At 47.8% G+C, this 24,056-nt stretch overlaps 1 protein-coding gene across 1 annotated transcript in view; it reads right to left on the bottom strand.

Moving 5' to 3' along the window:
- Positions 1–24,056, bottom strand: part of BCL2L13 (BCL2 like 13) — a 482,186-nt gene that overhangs the window by 304,066 nt on the left and 154,064 nt on the right. The gene's annotated exons all lie outside the window — the stretch shown is intronic.

The raw sequence follows: 24,056 nt of genomic DNA, 5'->3' as shown, positions 1-24,056 counted from the left end.
AGTCAAAAAGTTCCTGTGGTTAGGTTGAGGAAATGAAGCATCATGATCAACTTCTAATCATGGCAGAGATCTTGCAAGTAGCTGCTCAGGAGACAGCTTTCCATATCAGATGAAAAGAACAGGACAGCAAAAGTCAACAGACACCACTTTAGGCAGTACTACCAAAGGGAAAAATGTTGAAAGAAAACAAAATCCAATTAAAAATCAAAGTGTATGAAAGGATCTGTCGTAGATCAGGGATCGTCATGGGTGAGTAACAACCTGTGATAGAATCGCAGAGCCAATGCCCAGTAAAGATTTTACTGGAGGCCTTGTCTGGGTTGTACTAATGAATTTAGAACAGAGAAATAATGCAATATCTTAATATCGTGGACAAAATATCAAAGACCAAAATATCAAAAAGTAACTGTGTATATATAGGAAGTGTAGATTTACTACTCTTAAATCTACATTTTCGTCCTTGATCATCAAGGTACATATATGTAGAGTTGGTATAGAAAATAAAGACATACTTTCCTTTCAATATTTTGGTCCTTGATATTTTGTTGGTCATATTAAGGCCCCACAATATTTCGTATTGAATATTTAGGATCCACATCTTGTATGTGGTGTAATAAGTTCAGTAACAGAGGGGTGAGTTGGAAAAAAAAAATGAAGGGGGCGTACACTCACGGTTAATATGAAAATGTAGGAGCTAGAGGTGCGTGGCTTGGGCGCCGATGTAGGCGGCAGCGGACTCCAGAGCTCCTCCGCGGCCGCCCTTCTCCCGCATTTATCCTGCAATCGGAGCCGGGTCCCCAACCTCGGAACGCAACTCAGGTGACGCTGTGCTCCTCCTGAAACAGGTGGAAGAGGGCGCCGAGACCCACGAGCGGCGCGGGAACACTTTTCACCGTGCTCGGGAAGGTCAGAGTTTTGGAGTTACAAAATGGCGGCCGGAGCTGCAAAGAGGAGCGCCTGACTGCAGCTCCTCTGAAGGGAGACGACTCCCGCGGGCCGATCCAGCGAGCGGCAAGCACCGGACCACTACCCACGCAGACAATAGAGGTGGGGAGCTGTTGGTGTTGCTCGAAGAGCCCCCACAGGAGATCCAGCGGTGGGTTGCCTGACACCAAGATGGCGGCGCCCGTGTTCCGCGGCCCAGCAGTGCTTAAGGGGCAGTATCCTGGCTTCTGAGGTGCGACAACCCACCTGCACGGGCAGATCAACTAGTGCCCATCCTGGCATCAAGGGAGGGAGTCTGCAACTGACTCTGGCGATCATATACCGCCTGCAAGATCCTCCCGGAGCCCTGCATGGCCACAAGGAGCAGCTCATTGTACTGGCTTCTGGAGGAGCTGGCCTACTGGGGACCCACTGAGACCCCCCCCCCCCCACCTCCCCCTGGAGCTGAAGTGGAGGGAGGTGCTAGAGACCGCTGCGCTGAGAGGGGGCCTAGGTTGGCCGGGGCTGGTCCTGTCCCCTTGTTGTCCCTGGTGATTGTGCCCAGACCTGCCTGCGAGACACTGGGAACTCCCCGTGGTTGAACTAACTGCTGCATAAGAGTCTCCGGTGAGGTGACCGTACGGAATTGAGTGAGGCCTGCACGGCGGTCCGGAGACGCAGTGAGCGGGACGGCGCAGAGAGGACGGACACTCGCTGAGGCGCACAAGATGGGCAGGGTGCCAAAGAAGAAAGGATTTGAAGAGCTACGATCACTATGGGTGATGAGGAATCTGAATCCGGGAACAGTGCTTCAGTGCAAACGCGGGACCACTCTCTGGGTGACATTATGCAGGCTATCATGGCCTCGAGGGAGGCCTTGGAGAAACAAATGGACTCCATCGGTTCGGACCTTTCCCTGCTAAAAGATGACCACCGGAAACTCAGGGAACGTGTGGTGTTTAACGAAGCGACCATGAAGGACATCCTGGACACAGTTGGCAACCTACGGAAAACACTGAATGAGGTGGTGCAGAAGGTACGAGTGCTGGAGGTACGGGCAGAAGACAGCGAGGAGAGCTCTAGACGCAATATTCTCTGAATAGTGGGAATCCCGGAGCGAGAAGAGGGATCAGATGCGGTTCCGTTTTTGGAAACTTGGATAAAAGCAGAAGTGGCACCTGAGGGTCTCTCCCCCTTCTACGCGCTGTAGCGAGAACACAGAGTTTAGACACAACCTCCCAGGCCTGGGGCCCAGTCGCGCCTGATGGTGGTGAGACTCCTGCATTACAGAGATCGCGACTTCATACTACAGAAAGCCAGAGAACTGCAAAACCTGCGCATTGGAAACAGCAAAATCCTGATCTTCCCAGACTATACCAGAGAAGTACAGCATCAAAGGGCCTCCTTTTGGCGGTGAAGCGGAAATGGAGGATTCCCCACTTTCCTTACGCAATGCTATTCCCGGCCCGGTTGCGGGTCACTGCAGACGGGAGCACACACTTTTTCCCCAACCCACAAGCCGCCTGGGACTGACTGGAAGCCCGCGGAGAATCCGGCAAGCGGTCACCAACAGCGGCCCCGACTCGACAGGGCTCCCCTACTACGTCGCCGAAGAAACGACCAGACTCTCCCGCGGATTGGCATCATGAACGAGACAAGGCGGTTTTAGCGGTGGCGACTATCAGTCATGGAGATCTCAGCCTCACTAGCAGCAAATCGGAGCGCACGAAGAGTGGAGACCGGAGCCCAAGCTCCAGCAGCGTCCATGGTCTCTCAGAGACTGAGCTACCGGTGGTCACTCCACAGACAGCAGACAGGGTCTTTGGCTGAAAGAACACCATGCATGATGGGACTGACTTCATGAGGTATCTGTATTGCCTGTTAGGCCTTGGGATTGAGTATCACTTGGGGGAGGGGTGGGGGGTAGATGCATGGGCACAATGTGAGTCGTTTGAGGGGGACCTGGACAGAGATGAACCCATGGGAGAGGGGAGGGGGTTGGGGGAAATCTGGACTTATTGGATCGACGTTCCAAGCAGCCTGCACTGATTAGACTTTCTATGTACACTTTCTTTGTTTGGATGGGATTACCGTGTTGGGTGCCTGTCCTGGGGAGGGGAGGGGGGAGTTGGGGATGTTTTAGTTGGGGGGTTTGGTTCAGGGAACCTGGGCGTGTCTGGGTTATGGACGTGATGAAACAATACTTATGTCAAGATCAGCAATGGGACCCGCACTAGGTTACTCATGTCTCACATGGAATGTAAGGGGTATGCACACTATGGCTAGACGACACAAGATACACTCATTCTTGACACGTAGAGGTACCACTTTCCTACAGGAGACCCACCTCATTGCCAAAGAAGGGAAGGCTCTCCAACGCCGCTGGAGGGGGCAAGTCTATTACACTACATACTCGGCGTATGCGAGGGGGGTCTTAATTTGGATAAGGGCTGGGGTTCCATTTCAGTGCACATCACAATTGATTGACCCGTAGTGCAGATACGTGGTGGTTCAGGGGAGACTAGATGGTAGGGATTTATCACTAGGAAGCCTATATGCACCAAATGTAGACCAACCAGCCTTCTTCTCTTTACTTTCCCACAAACAGGCGACAGTCTTGGTAGGGCCGCTATTACTTGGAGGCGATTTTAACCGTGTCGCCGATATTGCTCTAGATCGTTCACCCACCCCCCCATGCAGAATGCACTAGCGGGCAAACTGGCTGTGGCTTGATCAACCTGGCAGCAGACGTGGGGATTAATTGACACTTGGAGGGTTCAGCACCAATTGGTTAGGGATTACTCCTTTTTCTCCGCCCTCCACGAATTACATGTCCGTCTAGACGCATTTCTCTGCTCCCCTGATGTGCACGGAGAAATTCGTAATAGCGAGTATCTCACTCGCACTATTTCTGACCACAACCCGCTGTAAGCCCAGTTACAGTGGTCGCGGCCACGCCCCAAGATTCCTACCTGGCGATTACGTCCGGAAGCACTTGAGGATCAGGTCTTCCGCAATACCATAGCCACAGCCATTGAAGATTACTTTCACCTTAATGGAGGGACGGCGGGGTCAGTGAATGTAGAATGGGACGCCTAAAAGCAGTGATGCGCGGGAGATGCATTTCGGCGGTGTCTGGAACCCGGAAGACACTATTTCAAGATATCCAAAGGGATGATGAACGGTTGCGTGTCTTAGAGCAGGAACGCCCTGAGCGGCCAGACAAGCAGAATGACTTATTAGAAGCCAGGGAAGCAGTTGCAGCGAATGTAGAACGACTCCGATGTTTTGACTACAAAGCCTATATCACACGGGCACACTCATACTAGAGAGGAGGGACCAGATGAGAGTGGCTCGCTTCGATCAGCAAGGGATAAATGGGTTGTTTTTTGATTACTGTACAGAGCTTTATTGTAGTAGAGTGCTTCCATCGGAAGAAACTTTACAGTCCTTCACGGAAGGTCTGGACTTGCCGGAATTGGGCAACGAGGCTGCAAAATCATTGGGTAGGGTTATTGAGGTGAGTGAAGTGCGGGTGGCCATCAAAAGCATGGCACGAAATAAAACGCTGGGGTCGGACGGCTTTCCGGTGGAATTCTACCTCACTTACATCGACCTCCTTGCGCCTCGTCTGACGGGGCTCTATAGTGAAGCTAAGACGTTAGGAAGATTTCCGGACTCAACCAAGGAGGCGATCATTATCCCATTGTTGAAACCGGGCAAGCAACCCTGGGACAGAATGGCTTATCGCCCGTTATCTATGCTCAATTTGGACTACAAAATCCTGAGCAAGACCCTGGCGACTCGGCTGCTTCCGCACATGTCCACACTGATGCATGCAGACCAGTCTGGTTTCATCCCCGCCCGCAACACAGCGCTCAATATACGACGACTTTTTCACATCTTGAAGGCTGATACTTATGAAGTCGGGGAAGCTGCTGTGTTTGCTGTCGACATTGAAAAAGCATTCGATAGTTTAGAGTGGGAATATCTCTTTCATGTTATGCGTCGGATGGGGCTGGGTACGGAGTTTGTGCGCTAGACAGCTTTGCTCTACACAGATTCCACGGCCAGAGTTCGAACGGGGGGGGTGATTTCTGAGGCATGTAAGGTGGGAAGGGGCACGCACCAGGGCTGCCCCCTTTCACCATTATTGTTCACTATAGCGGTGGAGCCCCTGGTGGCGCACGCCCGATTAGGGAGAGCATATCAGGGACTAGAAGTCTATGGGCAGATCCACCATATTGCACTTTATGCGGACGACCTATTAATGTTTTTGGCAGACATGGGTCAATCCCTGAGAGGAGCGAAAATCCTTGCTGCGAGCCCTAAGTATGGTGGCAGGGTTAAAATTCAACTGGACGAAATTGTGCCTCTTCCCAACTGGGGGTGGGAGAGAATGCCTGCAGTCCACTGAAGGAGTATCCTGGGAGGGACGGCTTCCCTACTTGGGTACGGTGATCTATCATGAACAAGGAGACATACTTGAAGGGAACGTGGGTAAGGCAATCAGGGGGGCCAAAGCTAATTTTGAGTTCTGGAGCACCTTCCCTTTGTCCGTAATGGGGCGAGTAGCACTGCTCAAGATGGAGACACTTCCGCGGCTGCTCTACTTCTTACTGGTGTTGTCTCGTATAGTCCTGCACCTCCCGCTCGGAGATATGCAGCTTACTCAGGAGTTCACCACAGCCCAAAAAATACTGAAACAGGTACCTGCGACAAGGGGGTATGACAGCCCCTTACGCGCCGGATATCCCTTTAAAAATGCGCAGGGCTTTGCCACCACGGGGGAACCTGGCAGAGATTGGAAGCCTGGGACCAGCAGGGTCTATCCACAATGGGCGGACCTGTATGACGACGGCACCCTACTACCATTTGATGTCCTCAGGGACCGCATTGCGCTCCCAGGGGGTGACTTTTTATTGCATGCTGCGCTCACGACAGCGCTTCGCAAACACTGGAAAACAGGCATGGCAGAACCACCTACATCTATGGGTTGCCAATATGTTGTGGTGGCTGAGGGCACGATCAAGGCAGTCACATGCTTATATAAACCCATGAAGCCCTAATCCCCTCGACGTCTCTGAAGGCGAAGTGGGAAACTGACAGAGATGGATATACCAGACACGGTGTGGGGTGGGATAGTGGAAAGGGCCTGGAAGGGTAAGCGCATTGCCAGGTTCCAGTTGGTGCATTTTCACATCCTGCATAGGGCATACCGGACACCGGTCCGTCTACAGAAATTCTTCCCAGCCCCGTCAGCGGCACTGCCCAAGATATACAAGGGATGATGTCGATTTTAAACATATGTTGTGGGATTGTTCGGAGCTGGACTCCTTTTGGCAAGGGGTGACAACGCTATTGAGAGAGGCTACGGAGAGGGACACATGGCACACTGCATACTACATTGGTTTTCCCATACATCGAAGAACAAAATCACTAGTAAATTTATTGACCTGGGGCTCCTCCTAGCTAAAAGAACCATAATATCTCAGTGGAAGGCGAACAATGGGCCAAGTGTAGATAAATGGAAACATGAATTTCGTAAATCGGCACAATGTGAGGGGGAAGCCCGCCTACAAATCGCACATAGGACAAGTAATGAACAAGAATTAGAGAGGGCGAGGGCCTGGGAAAGCGTAGTCATAGATCTTACACTCTCTGCAGTCGAAGATGAGGAGGCTCCTGCAAATAGCCCTGGGGCACACCCACCATAGCGTACCACCTTGATTGCACAACGCCTCGCATGGCCCAATTGACGGATTGCTGCCCCTTCCTGTGAAGTGAGATGATACATACTGTGTGGTAGTCATTAGCCAACTGGTTGGGTAAGACTGGAGCTGGCATTAAAGCGAGATTGCTCCACGACGCGCCTGCTGGGGGGGAAGAGGGAGGGGGATGTTTCGATTGGGGGGGGGGGGGGGGTTATAGTTGGGGTAGACTGTAGATGGAGGGGGGGGGATAAGTGAGATCACATAGGGGGTTTTGTTGTAACATTCACAAGGAGTTTATAGTATGGACGTCGCTCCCAAGAGCCATTTAAGCACGAATACATAATGTCCTACTGTACAATGTATGTCAACGAGGTCTGGTCTAGAATTGGGTCGAGGTCTAAAGCTGATTTTCGTTTCTGATGTAATGGCTTCATGAGATATCAAATCAATAAAAATTGTTTAAAAAAATGTAGAAGCTAACTGTTCAGGAATAATATGTATAAAGATCAACTCAGGTGAAAAACTGAATAGGACAGATCTTGTGGTTCTATTTGAGTACAATCTAGTATTCTAACTAACACTCCAATACATACATACATCCAATACATACATATACCTACAAAATATGTGCCTTTTGACGGGGTCCTCTTTGGCACTGGATATAAACATGCCTGGTGCTTTGTACAAGCCACATGTTACAATACCCCTGTTTCACAATTGTCCCTCACAGGTACAAACCTCAGAAACTAGACATGTCAAAGTCAGATCTGGGGATGATGGCCATAGAAGTGGCTTCCATGCCTTGTGAGAGAACATGCTACTGCCATACAAAAAGGCTTCCATTCCTGCCTGTGCCATACACTGCTTCATCAATCCTTTGTACTGTGCTTGTGCTGCATTTTGCACACACTGGTGAATTTAAAGAACGATGGACCTGGCCTTACTCTTTTTGCCTCGCATCACTGGTTCTCTTTACTTCCTCCTGTCAGGGACTGGGGCACAGATGACAAGGCAAAGGTGATGTTTCTTCTTGGCATCCATGATGGTTTCAAAGAAAGTTCTTGGGGTCTGTGTTGTCCTCCTTGCCTTAAAATGGAGTTCTGCTTTAGGGTAACATCCTCAATGTGGCTACCAAGATTTATCACATGCAGTGATTTTTTCCAGAGCAAGGAAGAGACCAGACATGAAACAAATGAAAGTAAACCATTTGCACATAGTGGATTTATCATTCTGGCGATGGAGGCATTTAACAGGGACAATAATCCTTCGATCTCTGCTTTCAAACTTCTTGAAATATTTTTACTTCATTACGAGAGTGTCTACCTGCACTTCTAGGTAGTTCATAATGAAACAGTACTGGAGGATAAAAAAATTAAATGGAAACTTTTAGCAGATGTTATTCAAGGCCTTCATAAGGGCTGATGATTTAAGTTCCAGACTCCGGTGAAGTGAGGCAAACAAGCTGTTCTTCTCATGTGCTCTGATTAGGCACCTCCCAGCTGTATGAAGCTGGTGGTGGTGGGTCTTCTGTTATTTCGCTCCAGAATCTCAACAAAAAGTACTTGACAGGCGCATTGTTAAGAAGGTAGGATAAATTAAAACATTTACAGATCAATAGTAATAAACTCACCAGACTCCTTTTGCAAATCCAAGGCACTCATGGGAAAGAGGCACAGGCCCCATGGATGAGACAGACTGGCAATCTGCCCTTATGGTCCATCGAGAGAATGCCATTGCAGCAAGAGACCAAGTTATCCAAGTTAATACACAGACTGTGCCTACTACACAAGGCAACAACCCTGGCATATGCACAGTAATTCTTTGGCGCTATGTCAAAGTAGTAGTGCAGCAGAGGGGGACTTTTTCACACAGTTTGGGGTTTGAAGAGGCTTCTGAAATGCAGAAGGGGCATTAGCAAAAGTTCTAGATCGTCCGAAAAATGTAAAATAAAAATGGCTATTATTATTATTATTATGTTTCTTATATAGCGCCTGAATCGACCCCCGAAGGGGTATCTCCGCGCTTGCCTTGGGAACCCGTCCTGGCTTTTCCCTGTGAGATAGCCCCTACAGGGCATCCCCAAGGTGAAAGCCAGGCATCCCGCCGCGGGGGGGCCGTTGTGGAGATTAAGCAAGCTTAATGCCCAGAGTTGCAGAGTGTGAACCCATGATTAGGTCAGGCACCGAAGCGAGAATTATCGAGTCCATGGACATTTGAGCTCAAGACCCTGCCGCGTCGGGAATTGAACCCTGGTCCCGGGTCTGACCTCTGCTTCAGGGTCTGCCTGCTCTAACCAGTGAGCCACACTTCACACTATACATAAACAGAACGTTAGTCCATTCCCTTTCTTACCTCGTCCATCAAGTAATTAATGTGAGGGAAGTATATGCTTGTTCCGCAATGGATTAAGAGAAAATCCCAGGGACCTTGCACTAAAAGTGCTTACAGCTATAGGGTCATGAGGAGAGGGGGTGGCACTAGAGAAGTATGAAACCTGGATTACTACCTCAAAGGTTCAATTATATATTAAAGCCATCAAGTAACAAACCCTCCAGGATTTGCTACAACAAAGCCCTTATTTAGGCAAAGGAGTTAAGGTATTTGATAAAATTGACAAATACCTCAAAAGATATACCGGTCACTTAAAGATCTAATTTTACATGTCATCTTGCTTCTCCTTTTTTACTTCTTCCTCGAATGGTACCTTGATACTAATAACCACATAACAGCAATAAACTAAAACTGAGCACCACCATTGCTCCCACTACAACTACTCTATGCCAAGAGAACGTGTCAGCTTCTCCTCCACCTTCTCACTTTGCAGTACCTTTATTTCAAGTCCCATCATTACTACTCTTTGCATTAAGAGTCACACCCATGATCTTATCCAGACACACACCAACAGGCCTGGATCAAATCAAGGTTAAAAATAAAACATTTGACGGTAAAGACCTTTGTACGTTAGGTTATGTGTATTTGTAAAGCGCACTATCACCTGCGAGTGTATCGTGGCACTGACATGTACCCCTGTAGGAGAGGATTTACAAGCTTCTGTGGTCTACTAGACGCTAATGAAACTCATCTCAACCTAGGGCTTGCTTGAAACGGATCTACATATTTTTGGATGCTGGTCTCTCTGCTTCCCCAGAGCACTCTAAACAATGCAGTTTCTTGCAAATTATTCAGCTTGCTACTTAGTCAGCACATCTTCCATGCCTGAAAGCAAAACGCCTCGAGGTTACCTTAAATCCATGCCCTATCGAAAACACAATTTCCAACTGGTAAATGCATCATCAAAAGAATATGGAACCGTCTCATGAATCCTCACACTAGACCATCGCATAGATTGTGATGATCTCTAAAAATGGGATATGACAACGGATGTGAAATGGGTTTTACCAACACAGAGCACTAAATCTACAACAATAAAGTTTTGCTTGGCCTACATTAAATCTCTTTCAAAAAGAAGTGCCAATTTATAGTTTAAAGCTCTCCACAACAAGACTTCTAAAAATATGTCTGCTGCAAGAATGAAGTTTCAGCACTACCTTTTAAAACATAATGGTGTGCCACTTTTCCCTTTCTAGTCCCATAGGCCAAAAACATTCCATGGAGGAGTTATATGCTGCCTGATTGATTGATCAGCTCTCTTAAACTTTAAAGAGCATGAGGTTATTGGTAGGCTATGGGTAGCAGACTAGTTGAGGCAGTAGGATTCAGACAAGCTTTGGTACTCTCTTGTCCCTCTAAAGATGAGATTTTTCAATCCACTCTATGGAAATCCAATATGATCACCCCTACAGCAACATTTTATTTTCAAAATAGTATGTGTGTTTCAAACAACGTGAAGGCCATGCCACCCTGTGATTCCCAATTCCTAGAAAAGATATGCAACACTAAATTCTACCCTTATAATTACCACCAACATCTGTCTATCTTTGTTGTGACCCTGTAACTGTACTGGAGGGTCACTGCTACAGGTGTGATCCTCTGACATCCCAAAAAAAGCCCTTTTTTCAGTGTTCCAAGTCCCTCCCCCACATTCCACACTCCGACTCAGGAAGAAAATACTGTGTAATAGGATCAGAGGAGGCCTCAACATCCTTCCTAAGCACCACTCAGGTGAAAACCATCAAAAGGAGCTTTGTGACGGATTGGATTATATAGATGACTGAAACTAGCAAAGTCTATAAATAGGAGCCAAGTTCCTGCTGGTCATTTCCATCCAAAGAGAAGAAATATAGTGGACAAATTGACAAAGTAAGAAAGGAAGCATGTGACCTGTACTTGTTCTGCGGGACTTGTGCTGGGCCTCTTCAGAATGGTAGATAGTGTGTAGGTCACCATAATCCAGCTGGGACAAAGGCTTGCCTGAAGGACTGTGTGCCTGCTGGAATGCTTGCAAAAAAGGCCACCTGGGATGACGAAGCAACCAAAGCACAAGGACCCAGAAAATAGCTAGCTCACTTTCTAGATATTGTGAACATTGCCTGAGAGCAGGATAAGTAACAGGAAAACAATAAAAACTATGATGGTGAGAGTACAGGAGTCCAACCCATGTATTAAACCACAAATCCCATCCAGGAGAGGCTAACTTCCTATATCCCTGGCCCGTTCTCTAGAGAGTAGGACTGGGTTAACAACGCCTACTCTCCCCACATTGGTGTTTCGTAATGACATCGTTCTACTCCAAAAGTGACAGGCAAAGCCGCATATAAGCACCACTCAGACACACTGGTGTCAGTTGGTTTCTAGGCTGTCTGTGCCCTGAAATGTAGAGCCCATCAGCAAATTAGTGTGGCCAGTGTGCAATCTCTAGATTGGGACCTTTTTAGATAGAAAAGCGCTTAGTTCACAGAACAGGGTTAGGGAGGAGCCGCTGAGGAATCTGCAGGTAGCTGGAGTATACACCAGAAAGATTGTTACCAATGGTAAAGATCTTGTTCTTCAAATAGATACTTCTCTCTGCAGATTCCTCACCTTTAGAAGGATACCATAGCAGTACCTCTCAACATCGTGTCTCTGTGAACTGGCGCAACGACCGCAACACCATCACCCTGCTCGACAACCTCGCCAACCTCGGTCTCAAGCAGCTGGTGTCCACCCCCACCCACCTCACCGGACACACACTCGACGCCGTCTTCTCATCCAGCAAAGACATCGCCTTCAGCCACGCCACCGGACTCCACTGGACGGACCACAGCTGTGTCCACTTCACCTTCAAAAGAACGACAATCCACCACCACCAGCAACAGGCTGCTCGAAGAAGCTGGAACAAGATCACAGCCGACCAGCTCGCCGCTTCCCTGAGCCTGCACCCTCCCGCCAGCTCAGCGAACCCCAGCCAGGCCGCCGACAACCTCACGAAGTGGATCAGCAACTGCGCGGACGAACTCGCCCCACTGAGGACCCCGCCCAGCAGACCCGGCAGCAAGAAGGCCCCATGGTTCACCGACGAACTCAAGAGCTCCAAGAAGAACTGCCGAGCCCTCGAGAAAGCCTGGAGAAGGGAACCAACACCGGACAACATGACCACCCTCAAGCTTGCCACCCGGAAGCACCACCAACTGATCCGCGCCACCAAGAAAACTGCATCCAAGGACCGGCTGGACAACAACGCACACAACTGCAAGGAACTCTTCAACATCGTGAAAGAGCTCTCCAACCCCAACGCCGGTAACAACGACATCACCCCATCTCAAGACCTCTGCAACTCCCTCGCCTCCTACTTCCACAACAAGATCGCGGACATACACAACCGACGCACGCCACGACCGAACCACCGCCCCCCACCACCACCCTCCGCGCCTGGACTCCGATCAGCACCGAAGACACCGTCCGCATGATGAACTCCATCAACTCCGGATCTCCAACCGACCCCTGCCCTCACCACGTCTTCAACAAGGCCGACGCTGTCATCGCACCCCACCTGCGGGACATCATCAACACCTCCTTCGACACCGCCACCTTCCCGGAGAGCTGGAAGCATGCCGAACTCAGCGCCCTACTCAAGAAACCTACAGCGGACCCCACCGAATTCAAGAATTACCGCCCCATCTCGCTCCTCCCGTTTCCAGCCAAAGTCATCGAGAAGACCGTCAACAAGCAGCTGGCCGCCTTCCTCGAGACAAATGGATCCCTCGACCCCTCACAGGCTGGCTTCCGAGCCAACCACAGCACCGAGACCGCCCTCATCGCTGCCACCGATGACATCCGAGCCCTGATGGACAACGGAGAAACAGCGGCCCTCATCCTCCTAGACCTCTCCGCGGCATTCGACACTGTCTGCCACCGCACCCTAGTGCAGCGCCTCAGCAACGTCGGAATCCAGGAGAGGGCACTGGAGTGGATCATCTCCTTCCACGACGGAAAAACACAGAGTCCGACTACCACCGTACAAGTCAGAGGCCACCGAAGTCATCTGCGGCGTCCCTCAAGGATCCTCGCTGAGCCCCACCCTCTTCAACGTCTACAATAGCCCCCTCGCGGCCATCGCACGCCAGCACAACCTCAACATCATCTCCTACGCTGACGACACCCAGCTGATCCTCTCCCTGACCAACGACCCCGCAGCCGCCAGAGCCGACCTTCACGAAGGGATGAAAGACGTAGCCGAGTGAATGACGACCAGCCGCCTGAAACTGAACTCAGACAAGACGGAAGTCCTCATCCTGGGCTCCTCGCCCTCCGCCTGGGACGACTCCTGGTGGCCCCCCGCCCTGGGCACCGCACCCAAACCAACAGACCACGCACGCAACCTGGGCGTCATCCTGGACTCCTCCCTCTCCATGACCAGACAAGTCAACGCCGTCTCCTCGTCGTGCTTCAACATCCTGCGCATGCTACGGAAAATCTTCCGGTGGATCCCCACCGAGACCAGGAAGACGGTCACCCAGGCCCTCGTCACCAGCCGACTGGACTATGGCAACGCCCTCTACGCCGGAACCACCGCCAAGCTCCAGAAGAGACTCCAGCGGATCCAGAACACCGCAGCCAGACTCATCCTCGACATCCCACGACACAGCCACATCTCCGGACATCTGAGAGACCTGCATTGGCTCCCTGTCAACAAAAGAATCACCTTCCGTCTCCTCACCCACGCACACAAAGCCCTACACGATCAAGGCCCGAGCTACCTCAACAATGGCATCAACTTCTACGCTCCCAAACGCCATCTCCGATCAGCCAGTCACGCCCTCGCCGCCGTCCCCCGCATCCGAAGGACGACAACAGGAGGAAGGTCCTTCTCCTACCTGGACGCCAAGACCTGGAACTCCCTCCCTCCCTCCCTGCGCCTGACCCAAGACCACCTCTCCTTCAGGAAGAAGCTCAAGACCTGGCTGTTCGAGCAGTAGCAGCACCCCCCCCCCCCCCAAGCGCCTTGAGACCCTCCGGGTAAGTAGTGCGCTCTACAAATGTCTGATTGATTGCTCATACCAAACAATCCTCCAGGACCAGGCAGGCAAAATGCCCCTCTTGACTGACCTGTTTTGGCCACGGTACTTCATGTATAGGTGTACCGAAGTCTAGGACCGGCCCCATCAGGTGCTAACGTAGTGGTAGCAGCTTTGGCCCTGGGAGAATGGGCATACACGCCTTCTGTGGGCTGCTTTCATGCCAGTGTATAAAAGATCTTTCTGCAAAGAACAACTCCTCATGAAAGGTTCTGTTTTGGTTACGTCTTGCTCTTTTTTGCATCAGAAACCTTGCAAAGAGCTGATCATCCACTTGATGTTCCTTGGTATGATCAATATAGAAAACAAATGATCATTTAGGATACAAATATCCTAAGAGGGATGGTGTGTAGCAAAGAATGCCAGAAGGATAATAGCCTGATCAACATGGAAAGGAGTGACTACTTCGGGTAAAAATGCACTCTGGTTCCCAAACCAAGCAGTGTTGCATCAGTTACCTCTGTTTGCTCTGGATGGGGTAAGAAAAAGGGACTCCCACTGACCCTATTGAGGTCCAGCCACGACCACTGCACACCTTTAGCAGTGTCCTCCAATAGCTGGATACATCAGACAGATGTCACTGCTGTTGTGCCCACTGGAATTTGAGGTCCCACTGCAGAGCCGAACCTTGCCAACTAGCAAGTGTCACCAGCAGGATGCAAAAGGCCAACAATCCCAGCAGCCTCAGTCATCAACCCCTAGATCCATGAAACAGGCTGAAACATCTGGATCATAGCTTTAATGTCCTGGACTCTGCACAGGGTAAAGGCATGAAACTGAATGGCTTCGATGAAAGGGAGCATCTGTGAAGGATTTAGGTGTGACTTCAGCTCATTGATAGTAATCCCAATGATGTTAGGAGGTTCATTGTCATCTCCAAAAGCGGACTGCAGCCTAAGGTAAGTCTGTCTTCAACAGCCAGTTGTCGAGGTAGAGGAAGACTAATATCTCCATCCACCATAGATGTGCTGGGACCATTGACTTACCTTTGTGAACACCTGAGGTGCAATAGCAATGCCTGAGAGGAGAACTGCTGACTGAAAATGCTCCTAACCCATGTAAACCACACAGTGCCTGTGGGCTTGCAGGGTGGTAATAAGAAAATAGTTGCCCTGCAGGTGCAATGCCATCCAATCTCTGGGGTCGAGGGCAGGTAGGAACTGGGCTAGTGCAAGCATCTTGAATTAGCCCTTCCGCCGGAAGTCATTTAGAGTGTGAAGATCTTGTATAGGAAGAAGGCCTTCTTTCTTTGGCACAAGAAAGTTGCAGGAGTAACATCTAGTTTCTACTTCTGAGGCCGGAACCCTCACTATGGCCAAAATGGCCTGCACTTCTTGCCCTAAGATAGATAGATGGTCCTCCGTCCGCTGCCTTGAAGGCCATAAAATGTGTGGTGGAGTAGCATGGAAGGGCACAGCCCTGATGGACAATTCAGAGGACCTACTTGTCTGTCATGGCAGCCTGCCACCCTTGAAGGAAATTATAACAAGAAACAAGGTTTCTGTAGAATGGTAAATGTCAGTGATAATAGAAAAGCGCACAATCACAATAAACTTGAGGGTTATAGTGATATCAAAGAGAGCGGGACCAACCACACCACTGATTTGGTTACAGAAGTCTGTATTAAACATAAATCATAGAGAAATGATACATCAAAACATTTGTGCAAGGTGTCCCAAATGTTATATTGAACCAAACACTTGAGTGACAAGGTGTAAAAACATATACAAGGTTTCACGTTTTGTATCAACTGAAAAAGACCACGTCTGATATATTCACATAGCATAAAGCAACTATATACAATGAAAAGTGCTTCGTGAATGGCGTTTCAACCCTCTCTAGAATGCAGGGTCTCATCAGGACCTATGATATCAGGGACATCTGAGTTGTCAAACGTGCAGCTTTAGTGATTGGTGCCAACTGAGGGTGAAGTAAGAACGAGGGTACTCACCAGGAACCCAGCCAGGTTTTCTTTTGAGGGTGAGAGCTGGCGTTCGCAATGGGATGGATATAGGTCAAGAAGACATGGGATTGGGGCGTAGCCATCCGATAATAACGGATGCGTAAAGCGGGCCGGGGTGTTACAGTGTCAATGCTTTAGAAAAAACTATTTTTAAATAGGAAAATGGCTTGTGGTGCACGTACGGTGCGTGCTTTCAACAGACTGCTTTAGTCTGTCGGTTGATTGTTGGTACAAAACGTGAAGCCTTGTATATATTTTTACACCTTGTCACTCAACTGTTAGGTTCAATATAACACTTGGGACACCTTGCACAAATGTTTTGATTTATCATTTCTCTCTGATTTATGATTAATACAGACTTTTGTAATAAAATCAGTGGTGTGGTTGGTCCCTCTCTCTTTAATATCACTTCAACCCTCAAGTTAATTGCGATTGTGCGCTTTTCTGTTATCACCGACATTTAACATTCCACAGGAACCTTGTTTCTTGTCATAATTCAGGCACCGTGGTTCCGTAGTGAGTATGGTTCCCGTGTTCTTCCTTCCCGACTCTTGGAGGAATTATGAGATCCGTTCTCAGACAGGGTTGCCGGTAGCTGGCAAGAACACACAAGTGATTTTGCCATTACTGCTGCTGGGAGGGAAAGGGACTGACCCGCACATTGTCCCTGCGGTCCTCGTTCTCTTTGAGAGCCAGAGACTCTGCCATGGAAGAAATTAAACGCAAACGCGCATGCTCCACGGAGTAGCACCAGGTTGTCAACTTTCACCCGGCCTTGCATACCCTGCCCGCCCTTTTTTCGTGGACCAACCGGGTCAGCCCGCCGCCCTAAGACCACCCACTGTAATGATTTTCCGGCGCGCCCGCCGTGTTATATGGGAGAGATTCAGACGACAGGTAACGCGCCTGCGCAAGAAGCTAGTGCGAAATGAGACGCCGTTGATCTACGCTTGCCGGTAAGATTCACTGCTATGGGACCCCCTGTTTGCAGATTTGCCCCGGTTCCCCTCTATTTCCTTGTGAAGTCCCGAGTGCCGACTCCACATGAGTATAACTAGAATTAATTGCACTTATTTCTGTTCCCTCTTCCAGCACCCGTATACGAACAGGAATGTGCTGACGCTGCTCTTTTTCCGGTACTTCGACCGAGACAGGTCCCATTTACCCTTCTATGTCTAACCCCCTTTTAAAGGTGAATCTATTTGAAATGGTAACTTGTATTCTGTCTCCTTGGGGCTTTAAAGCGAATGGCTTGATAACAAGGTATTCTTCTTCCTTTCTTCCCTATTTTTGCAGTAATACAGCGCTCTGCCAGAACAGCAAAACGGCTTTCAAAGACTTATGCCAGATACCTGCTGCGGCTTTATCGGTTTCTAACTAGGTATTTCCCCCGTTTGTTGCATTGAGCGAGTCTGAACCCTGTTAATAGTGGATTGGAGTGGTGTGGCTCACTGGTTAGAGGCGGCAGACCCGAGAGCAGAGAACGGCCCGGGACCAGGGTTCGATTCCCGACGCGGCAGGGTCTTGGACCAGGATCAGCGGACTCGATAATTCTCGCATCGGTGCCTACTCCAACCAGAGATCACACTCGGCAACTCTGGGCATTAGCTTGCCTCATCTCCACAACGGCCCCTCACAAACGCCGGGGATGCCTGGTTTCACCTTGGAGACTCCCAGGAGGGACTATCTCACAGGGAAAGCCAGGACGGTTTCCCCAGCGGTCTATAGCGCTACGAGGCCTGCGGTGCGGGTAGAAGTGCGCTTTACAAGACACACACAATTTCAATTTACAAGACACACACAATTAATATCTAAGGCTAATAGGCCTCCCATTAAGGGTCTTTCCATTTTTTCATCCACTGTGTAGGTTCATCTAACGTTCACTGAACGTTCTTCCAGCGTCACCACCCGATTTCATCTAGCCACTTACGTCTGCTTTCCGTTTCATAGTGGTAAGAGCTGGCTGTGATACCCCTTATAAACCGTCCTGCTTTCTCCCAGGATGTCATATTCAACCTTTTCAATTCTTCCTTCTCAGGCGTGTTACTCTAGAGAAGCTTGCGTATACCTGACCCCCTTGTGACCTATTCATCGTCATCTGGGTGGTAAGTACCTCGATAAAGTGTAGTGGTGATTAAGGTGCATTTTCCACCTCCAGGACTTGATATCTAGGATAGCCGTTTTGTTAATCATGTGGCACCGCAATCCTCCGTGCCGCTAGTAGGGTTTCCACCTTAACTACTTTCCATAGAGTTAAAATCCAATTTCAGCCCCTTCCTTTGACGGGTTGTTTGTTGCTAAGTGAGACTCTTGATGTGCCTTTTTAACCAACCTTTCTTCACTTGATAATATTCCATTTCCCTGAAACTTTTTTCCTTGTTTTCTTCTCTCCACATTTGCAGTGTTTTAGGCCCTGACGAGAATCCCTTACGAATAGATGGGGATTTGAAACGCGTAGGCCATGTCCCAACTGGTCTGCTTGAGAATCTAGGAGATATCACTACTCTTGGAGCCCCTTTTTTTTGTACATTACCTATCATTGAATTTATTGTATTTATTGGTGCAAAATTCGAGAGATCTATTGGATTGTACTGTTACCAATTATTTTGTACTGACATAGTGTATAATTTGTGCAGATCTAGTTTGTATTTCATTTTTACTGTAGTGTCAGTATATGGTATGTGTGATGTTAATCAAGTATGAATGTGTTGAATGTTTAAGACTGTGATATGATTGAGGTTTTTGGATGATTGAAGATTCTATTGAATGCAGTATAGTGTGTCAGTTTATTTTTCATAAAAAAGAGAAGCATTAGAAAAATCACAATGTTATGATTATTGAATTTCTATGAAATAAAACTGCGATTATGTAGCAATACCCTATCTTGAATTAATTGTCTTGATGTGGATGACAAGTGTTTTCTGAATTAATGTTATCAGTATTGGCAATTTCTTTCGTTATTTGATATGTAGGCTCAGCCTTGCTGATCAGAGCCAACCCTATTTTGTTTCACATGGAAGGGATTAAAAGCGTGTTGTGCTGGAGGAGAAATCTGGTGTTGACAGCGGGAAAACCTCTACTATAGCCACAGAGAGGGCAAAATTGGGGGTAGAATTGCCTTGGGGGTGCAGAAAGGTCTAAGGAAAGAACTACAGCTTTGCTCTCACTGAAACACTCCAAAGTTGGGTCTACTGTGTTACCGAAAAGGCAATATCCATCAAAAGGCATTTCTGTTAAAAATACACTGATGTAACGTATGTAACTATTGCTGGCTTCCACCTGAGTGATATTTCTGTTTGTTACTTGGTTAATTAATAAAAAGTGAAAAAAAATTTTTTAAAAAATACCCTGATGTATCTGGGGAATCTGTGGACCTCGTTCAGGTGTAGCGCCCCAGAGCAATACGGATATCCATGTCCAGTCCTGAGTGCATCCCAAATTTTCTGAATCGTGGTTCCTGACCAGCCTGCGTAAGTGATGTGCCAAGGTAGTCCAGTTTCTAGTTCAAGGTTGTTATTGTGTGGCTTATTAAAGCCATTGCAACCGATTAAAACATATAAAACAACGTGACTTAATACAGAGCCGAACGCTATTATAGCGCAAGTTATAACACAATTTAAAATGTTAGTGCATCAATAAAAATAAAAAAAATTCAATATACAGGTAGCAAGATATCACTCAAGTCTTCTTTAAAACGTGCGAGGACCAGGAGGCTGGTTCCTGGCAAGCTTTATTTGACTCAGTTAGGAATCATCCCTTTCAGAAAAGCCTTCTAACTGTGCTTTATTGTTAAAACCTTAAAGATTGATATTTACATTCAACCCGTCCACTTACCAGGCAATATAAGTTAAGCGTTCCATGCGTGAGTGACCCATACAAGAGGGTGATTATCCTTTTGGAGAAGTTCTGGTTGGGGACCAGAGCTCAGTCGTTTGTATTCGGAGGCGTGCAGGGTCAATGCTGGTAAAGATACAGCAAAGTCCAATAAAAGGGCGTAGAGTGCATTCTGAACCCAGTCTGCATAATAAACCCATTTTTTTTTAAACATGAGGGTTAAAAAGTAAAGATGTGCATTGAGTGCGGGGGGGGGGGGGAATAGGAGATGGGGGGGGAGAATAGGAGATGGGGTGTGCAATAGCTCAGAGAGTAAGGTCAGACAGGTACAAGTTAAATTTGATTATACATGATTTGATTTTCTGCAGTTTTTGGGCCAACAGAGTAACAAGTATTGCTTAAGGTTTATAGAATTTGTAATAAATGTGGTTGGTGCACAACAAGAATGCTCACTGAAATGAGGAAACGGATCCGTAAGCTGAGCAAGCTATAAATGAGACCAGATAAAGTGATACCATTATGTAAGTAAGGAAGCTGTGGGTCAGTTCCGGTAAATCGGTCAAAAGGGTTCTGCATGGATTTGCTCTTGGTAAGGATTGCGTCAGTAGGAGTGTAAATTTCCACACACTAATTCATAAAACAGATGAATGTTGTAAGAGATGCCATGTATAGCAGCTTACAAGTACATGCCAGGAGAGGTTAAAGGTGAAATGGAGGCTCTTAGCATTTTATCGGTTGTGGTCAAAAATATGACCAGCCCAGAAAATGCTTGGGGGTAAGAGTCGCTCAGGAGGAAGCCATCCGCTGCCTGAATTGATTGGGTTCCTGGTTTAATCAATGAATGACAAAATAATTTTCTGTGATCATCACTTAGTGCTGGGCAAGTGCAGAGAAGATGGGGTAAGCACTCCTGAACTTGATCACAAAGGCGACACTCGCTGGTGGGAGGGAGAGTCGACCAGTGTGGAAGAAGTTCTGATGATGTGACTGTTTACCAACCCGATGAGGCAGTACTCGATTTTGCAGTGCACTGAGAAAGTGTATGAGAGATATTTCTGCACCTCTTTTGTTGCGACTTCTCAGTATGAGGTGTGCATGTTTTCTGGTCATGAGGGCCCGGCTATCCTGTTCAAATAATTCTTTATGAAGTACTTTGTTTAACACTATTTTGAAGTTCCGATGAGGATAGTTTTGATTCTAGAGATGTGTTTTGAGTTTCAGTGCTTCTAGAAAGGCAAGATTCCAGGGATTTTGGGAGTCTGGACTGTTTGTTGAGGATATTTCCAGCCAAATTGAATTTTTTTGTGTACCCGCTTAGGCAGCACGTGTTGAATGTAGGCATTGAAGAGTGCTGGCTTTCTGTGCCGAAAAGTGTGGTCCTAAACAGCCGATAAAACTTAAGCCATAGTATCCCAAAGGGCATGGGAGAAACAGCCAAGGAAACAAGTTACATGGACTCTTCTCAGAGCAAATTCTCCTTTTAAAAGCCTCTATTTTTTTAGGCTCACGGTCAGGGGAGGCGGGCAAGGAAGGCTCGAGGGTTGAACCTGCTGGTGGACATCTCTACCTCCAGGCTTCCTGGATTGAATTACTATTTTGGGAAAGAAGGATTGCCAGGTGCAGGATGATGGCGATGAGAAACCGATTTATTATCAGGCAGACTGGAATAAGGATTAGCATAGGAGCCAAGAAGGTTGTCCAATGTTTACTTCCAAGGTTGGCAATTTTATATCTAACACCTCAGCTGGCCTTCACATCACTACACTACAGGGAAAGAGGTGCCTTCCTGTGTAGCAGGATCCGAGGAGACAAGGCCAGGGAAGTGTCAAGCCTGCTGGAATCCTGAAGCTCTCTATACCAGTTGTCTTCATAATATTGTGGAATATAATCTTCACTGTCATCATCACTGTTGTTTTCAGAATCCATGTATAAAAAGATTTTGTAAAGTCTGGACCCTATCGTGAGGTAAGGGCACGGTATCAGAATCAGAGGAGTTACCTAGAGGTAGCCTACGTGCCAGTTGGCATGACTTTGGACGGGTCGTGGTGGATTCAGTACGGAGCTGGATAGCATAATAGGATTTATATCCTTGACCAGCGTATGATGTGAGTGCAACTGGCGCAGGAGATGAAGCTGGAACCAGAGCATGCACTGGAGTCGGTGCTTAACCCAATATGCAAGTCCAAGGGGTACAGACCCCACCGAGAGTGGACCCATTGACAGATGTTTGACTAGAGGTCCCTATGGATCTTTGCTGCCCAAAGGAATGGCAGAAGAAACCAGTAAAGGGCCAAAAAATCTCAGTATAGCATCACTGCAGGCTTCTACTTGCTGCGAAGCCGCCAATAGACTTGGAAACCGAGGATGTGTCAGGACCAAACTCCGATATTCTCTGATGGAGATGGGTTAGCGAGACCAAGAGAAACACTGATGCTCTTGCACTCTCTAAGGAGCTAGAGAGTGGCAGGAAGGGGCTGTTTTCCGCTTCAACTTTTTTTTTGTTGCCAACTTACCCAAAGACTTCAGCTGCTCTGTATCCTGGATGGACTGGGATACGCTAGAGCTGTAGATGTGTTTATGGTAGCTCCTAGATACTGATGCACATGCGAAGACTCTAGGTGCGACTGTGTAGTTGATCGTAAACCCTTAGTTGTGCAACAGTTGAATTGTCTGCTGAGTGTGTTGTACACATTGGTGGAATGACTTGGCTTTTATGAGCCAATCGTCCAGATAAGGGAAGACGTGTATCTGTTGTCTTCTGAGATGTGCTGCTACTACTGCTAAGCACTTTGGTGTCACAACAGCACCACGGGTGTTCACAAACGGAAGGACTTTGAACTGATAGTGTTGTCCTTGTATTACAAACCGTAGGTACTTCCTGTGAGCAGGATGTATTGGGATGTGAAAAAAGGCGTCCTTCAGGTCTAGTGATGAAAGGAATTCGCCTTGTTGCAGTAGTGGGAGCACTTGTTGCAGAGTGATCATATGAAAATTATCTGATTGTATGTAATGATTGAAGGGCCTGAGGTCGAGAATTGGTCTCAGTGTCCAGTCCTTTTTGGGAATTAGAAAATACAGCGAGTAAACCCCTGTTCCTTGTTCTTCTAATGGGACTAGTTTAATAGCATCCTTTTGTAGAAGTGCTAGAACTTCTTGATGAAGCAGAGTCAGGTGATCTGTAGACATAGGACGCTGCCTGGGTGGTATATTTGGGGGGGCTGCTGTACGTTCTAGGCAGTAGCCATGTTGAATAATCTGTCTCACCCACCTGTCCGTTGTGATGGAGTTCCAGACAGGCAGGAACTATGTTAGTCTGCCCCCCACAGGAGTGGAATGCTGTTGGGAGAGCAGAAGGAAGTCGCTGTTTAGTTGTGGAGGAGGAGCGATTGCTGTTGTTACAGCGAACTCTGCCCTTGTTATTATTGCCCCTGTATCCTCCTCTAAAATACCCTTTGTTAGAGGATGTTTGTGCTTGAGTCTTGAAAGATGTTGTTGTGTCTGCTCCAGTTTGTTTGGAGCCTACTCTATGAAAAAAGCGACGAAAAGAACCTCTATTCTGTGTGGACTGTAGAGCTCCCATTGACTTTGCAGCGTCTGTCTTTTTTCATTTTCTCCAGTGTAGTGTCTACTTCTGGGCCAAATAATTGGTTTTGGTTAAAAGGCTGGTTCAGAATTGTGGTTTGCACCTCTTGTTTGAACCCTGAAATGCGCAACCACGCATGTCTTCTGAGTATGACACTAGTATTTACAGCTCTAGCAGCTGTGTCTGCGACATCTAGGGCACATTTTATTGAGGCATTTGAAATTAATTTGCTTTCTTGTATGAGCTCTGTTGCCTGATCTTTATATTGATCTGGAAGGTGTTGTAGTAGTGTCTCTAATTGGTCGTAATGAGCCCTGTCATAACGTGGGAGAAGGGCTTGCGCATTTGCAATGCGCCATATATTTGTAGATTGTACAGCTATTTTTTTACCTGACGCATCAATAACTTTGGATTCCTTGTCAGGTGGGGGCATTTCACCAGAAGTCTGAATTCGCTCGTTTTCTCGCATTGGACACCACTAAAGAGTCTAATGGAGGGTGTCCTTTAATATAGGTTGGATCAGAGGGTGCAGACCTATATTTCTTTTCTTTTCTTGGATTTAGTACCCTAGTGCGTACAGGATC

The sequence above is a fragment of the Lissotriton vulgaris genome, chromosome 1_2, assembly GCF_964263255.1.
Source record: "Lissotriton vulgaris chromosome 1_2, aLisVul1.2, whole genome shotgun sequence".
Classification (NCBI taxonomy): Eukaryota; Metazoa; Chordata; class Amphibia; order Caudata; family Salamandridae; genus Lissotriton; species Lissotriton vulgaris.
Note: the sequence above shows the minus strand (reverse complement) of the source record. Positions and strands in the feature narration are given on the sequence as shown.